At 47.2% G+C, this 5230-nt stretch overlaps 1 long non-coding RNA gene across 1 annotated transcript; it reads left to right on the top strand.

The window, feature by feature from the left end:
• The first annotated feature begins 2648 nt into the window (after positions 1-2648).
• Positions 2649-4832, top strand: LOC123251127. Its single transcript, XR_006506499.1, has 3 exons — positions 2649-2775; positions 4012-4195; positions 4682-4832. It is a non-coding gene; the product is annotated as an uncharacterized LOC123251127 (long non-coding RNA).
• Positions 4833-5230: the final 398 nt, after the last annotated feature.

Raw genomic sequence — 5230 nt, 5'->3', positions numbered from 1 at the left:
ATATATATATATATATATATATATATATTAACCTACTTTTCAGCCTTCCAGACCAGAGTGAATCCTTTCTTTCCACAAAGAAAAATAATTACAGAAATAAAAAAAAAAATCTGATCTAGTGACTACATTTTATCCTTCTCTTTTCTGCCAGGAGCAGAGAGGCAGAAAACATTTAATTTAATTTTTTAAAAGAAAGACAGGCAGCAGATGCAGAAAAGAACAGGATGATTTTTTGGGAGGAAACTAACAATGACTCTGATAGTTAATTTGCTAATCCTAACTATTAGCTTGCTATTCGGGGCACACTGGAAAGCTGGTTGGACTTGAAATCTGGAGGCTAGGAATAGAATCCCAGGTCAGAAACTTAGCTCGATGACCACTGCAAGTCAATAAAACAAATGAAGAAAAAAGCAACTATATGTATATATACAAAATATATTAAAATATATATATACAAAATACATTACTATATATATATATGTATTAGTTCACAGAAGAAAAAAGTGCTGAAGAATCTAACAAATAGAATCATTTTATTATTACCCTGTTCGCTTAGAATAAAATCAGTAATAGCTAGAATTTTCCTTGCACTTTAAGGTTTGCAAAGGGCTTTATGAGTATTTCATTTGAGCTTCATAATGACCCTGGAGGGAGGTGATATTATTCTCATTTTTACAAATTAAGAAAATGAGGCAGATATTAGTGAAGTGACTTGCCCAGAGTCACACAGCATAGCGAGTGTCTGAGGCTAGTTTGACTTCATGACTCCAATTGGGTTTTTTTTTGGGGGGGGGTGGCGCAAAAGTATTAAAGTGATTTGCTATTTCTTTCTCCAGTTCATTTTATAGGATGAAGAAACTAAGGCAAATGAGGATAAGTGACTTGCCCAGGACCATACAGCTAATAGGTATCTGAGGCTGGATTTGAATTTTGGTCTTTCTGATTTCAGGTCCAGCATTCTACTACACCACCCAGCTGCTATGAAATTCAATAGCTCACATAAAATATATAAAAATAAATATTATATATATACTTAAAATACAAATATAAATAACTACAGATAATTATATGTACATATATAATGTACTATTAAAAAATTTTGTTAAGAAAGGAGGTATAGAAGTTCAATAGCTTGGTGGCAGCTGGGTGGCTCAGTAGATAGAGCCAGGCCTAGAGACACAGGAGGTCCTGGATTCAAATCTAGTATCAAACACTTTCTAGCTGTGTGACCTGAGTAAGTTATTGAATCTTGAGTGCTTCAAGTTTCTTCATCTGTCCAGTGAGCTGGAGAAGGAAAGCCGGAACCCCTCCAGTATCTTTGCCAAGAGAGGCACAAAGAGTCAGATATAACTTTTCAGGACTGAACGATAACAACAGCTTATAGAAGTTTTTCGAAACCTCAAAGCACCACATACCAGCCATTTATGCCTGTTTATTATGGTAACTATGACGATGCTCCTGGGAAGCACTTAGCCCTGGACCCTCGGACCATTTCCTAGGACCCCTCCCAGTGGCGCCCCCGGAATGAGTGGGTAGGGACTGTACCCAGCCAGAGATTGCAGCCGGCTTCTACCATCCCAGAAAGCTGCCAAATCAGTTGCAGCTCCACCAGGAACCCGACACCCGAGACTGAAACTGACACTGAAATCTGCTCGCGGGTCTCTCTGGGAGGAGTGCATGGATTTGCCTATGGACGGAGGATCCCAGGGTAGACCGCGTGTCTGCGCTCAGAAAAGCCACAGCTTCACCGTGTGGGGGAGTGGAGGCTGCCCGTGAACTCTCTGTATGATTAGGAGAACCCCTCGGCCCCTCATCTGTCAAATGGGGGGACGAGAGGAGGCTGAACGAGGGAGCCCTGAAATTCGCAGTCCCAAGGCCCAGCGCGACAGAGTCCAGAGACTAACAGAAAGAGACTAACTTGGCTCTTTCGCCTTGTCTCAGCTGATTACAGAACTTCGGGGCAGTTGGGGCTGCAGGGAGCCACCTAGAGCAACCTATCCCTCAGGGAAAACTAACAGGGGGGCCACGCAGCCTTTTCTGGAGGCCTCTAGTGAGTGCAACATTCTGTGGGTAGCGGGGAGGACTTCCTCACTACCAAATCGTCATTATCTAAATCATAAGATTAAGAACTGGGAGGATCATTTAGTGTAGAACCCCCTCATTTTACTCAAGAGGAAACTGAGGCAAGGACTGGTAACAGGCCTTGTTCAAAGTCCACGAGTCCAGTGGCGGGTACAAGGGCCCACATCTGACCTCACTTCTTCCAGCTCTAGGTTGGGGTTCCCCCCACCCAGAACCCCAAGGCACAGAGTTGTGCGTGCACACGGCGCCCAAGGGTGGCCCGCAGCACATGTACGAGACCCGTACAAGGTTTACACCGGCCCCCGAGAGTGCACATATGCACACACGCACACACGTACACAAGCACAGGTACTCGCAGGACTCCAGACCTGCTGGGGCTCCAGAGCGCCCGCAAGTCCAAGGCCGCGGTCTGGTTCCCGGAACCTCCAGTCCCGCCACAGTCCCGCCCTCAGCCCCTCCCCCTCCCGGTCCTCCCGGCTCTCTATGGTATTGCCGCGGGCCAGCGGGGCCTCATCAGGGATCTCTCTAGCCCGCTGGACCTCTCTATGGCAGCGTCGCTTCCGGTGGCGGGAGCCGGGGCTGCGCACGCGGGAAAAGATCCTGATCCCGGAGCCCCCTCCCCCGCCCCCTGTGCGCGCCCGAGTCCACCAGTGTCCGTGTCCATGCCCCCTGGAGGAACCTGGGGTTGAGGAGGTGAGAGTGTGAGAATCCCGGAGGGCGGCAGCCATCCTGCGAAGTGGGGGAGGGGGAAGCGTCTAGGGAGAGGGGGAGGGGAGGGTAGAGGGAGGGAAAAGAAGATAAGGTGGGGAGGAGAGCGGCGGGAGTAGGGGAGACGAGAAAGGGGGACTGGAAGAATGGGAGAGGGGAACCCCGGGGGAGGGACGGGGGGAGGGGCTACAGAGGCTGGGGGACTGGGAGGAGGGATGAGGGGACCCCGAAGGGGAGGGGGTGTGCCAGGGAGAAGAGATGGGGACATGGAGGAAGCTGGGAAATCTGGAGGTGGACGGGGACTCCAGGGGAATGGCCGGAAGGGACCCAGGCTCCCTGATGTCCTTGTTAACTTTTGTGACTGGGGGGTGGTGAGCCGGTGAGGCTGGGTGCTAGCTAGACCGTACGTGCCCCACAATGGAGCCTAGGACTGTGAGGATTGGACTTCTCCTTTGGTGGTCTGTTCGGTTCCTGCCAGGCAGTGCACCTTTTCTTGTGGAATTCTGTCCCGAGGCCCCAAAGACTAGGAGATATCTACCCATTCATTCATCTCTTTGTGTCTTCTATGTATTTATCTGTCTAATCTGTGTGTGTGTGTGTGTGTGTGTGTGTGTGTGTGTGTGTGTGTGTCCAAGGGGAACAACCAGTTGATGTGTATACAGTCATTTGCCCACCTTATGGGTGAGGTGGTATCAGGCAGGGGGACAAGCAATACAATTATGAAAAGTGTTCCTAGTTCTCAAGCAGTTTATATTTTCCTGGGCGGGAGGAGGGGCTACAAGAACCAAGAAAGACTTCCTGTAGGAAGTGGCACTTCAGGGGAGCTCGATAGGAAGTGAAGAATTCCCACTCTTCCCCACTGCAGAACCCTTGGGTAGTGTGTATGTGGGGGGCAGAGGAGGGGTAAGAAGAAGGGTTAGTTCCTCCTGTTCCCTTGGAACCTCAAGAAACCCAGAGCTTTACCCCCATTTCATTTGAAACCCTCATTTGTTTCATGAGCTCAAGAGCATCAACTGCCATGTTCAATCTGATTCTCATACCGCCTTGAAACCCTTGTTTTCCACCTAGGATTTCAGTGAAATCTCCCTTCCTCGCACTGAGACCTCAGGAGTTCTAATCCCTGTCTCCTTACTAAGAAAATGGGGGTGGGGTATTCACCAAATATTTATTAAGTAACTACTGTGCATGTAACACCAATTTTCACTTGTCATCTCTCTCTAGCTTTTTCTTTGTCTCCAGATCCCACTAGACTTCTGTTGCCACATTCACCTCTTTGGAACCAGCATCTCCCTCAAACTTCCTACTTAGTTTCCCACTGCCTAGTGCTTGGGCCAGCGGGGGCCAAGTCAGCATGGCAGAGACTTTGGAATTCAATGATATCTACCAGGAGGTGAAAGGTTCTATGGTAAGAAAGAATTTAGTAAAGTAGGGGGAGGTTTGAAATGGCATGATACCCTCAGCAAGGAGGAGGGAGGAGTAATCTCTTCAAGGAGGCTGGCGCTCTTGATAATTTTGTCTCATGTGTTTGTGGGTATTTTTTTACTTTTTGTTTGATTTTAAACTAGCACTGTTAGTATACTTGCAGGGAAAACATAGCATTATATATGCTCTTAGGGCTTTTCTAGTTTAACCCACTCTATTTGCTGGTGAAAAAACTAAATGCCAGAAAGTGGAAATGGCTTGTTTTCATTCATCATGCCAGAGCCAGAGTTAAAGCTGACTCTTGGTCTGGGGCCTTCCGCACAATTTTGTACTGCCTCAGATTTATCTACTATATGCTTTTGTTTTCTGGGCAGTTTGCCATCCCCCATAGTGGGTGTCAGGGTGACAGGAAGCCAGAGCATGACTTATATTTCTGTTCTCTGAATCCTTTGGTCCTTCTCTCCGGCAGAATGATGGTCGTCTTCGGTTGAGCCGACAAGGAATAATCTTCAAGAATAGTAAGACAGGCAAAGTGGACAACATTCAGGCCGGGGAACTGACTGAAGGTATCTGGCGACGAGTAGCTCTGGGTCATGGCCTCAAGCTTCTTACTAAGAATGGCCACTTCTATAAGTATGATGGCTTCCGAGAATCGGTGAGATTTACTTTTCCTTCTGCCACCTCTTCCTGTACCACAGCTGAACTCCTTCTTAACATGCCTCCTGTCTTATGCTTTTCTTGAATTCCTTCCAGAGATACCAGTCTGCTCCTCCTTGTCGTTCTGTAATTGTATAATTCCAGGGGCTATAGGGTAGTACTCTATGACCTCTTAGTGATATTTGGTCATCATTTCCCTTTCTTTGATTTTAAGCGCATGTGAGTTTGTCAGATTAGTTTTTTTTCTTTTATTTTGACCTTGGTAGGTAACTCAGTCCCTTTTTTAAAAAACTAGTTTTTTTTTTTTTCCCCTTCCACAATCAATTTTCTGTCCCTAATCCTGGAGGAGGAGAAAAGAGAA

Source organism: Gracilinanus agilis, chromosome 6 (genome assembly GCF_016433145.1).
Source record: "Gracilinanus agilis isolate LMUSP501 chromosome 6, AgileGrace, whole genome shotgun sequence".
In the NCBI taxonomy this organism is placed as follows: Eukaryota; Metazoa; Chordata; class Mammalia; order Didelphimorphia; family Didelphidae; genus Gracilinanus; species Gracilinanus agilis.
The sequence above is the reverse complement of the archived record's forward strand: the minus strand, read 5'-3'. Positions and strand labels throughout refer to the sequence as shown.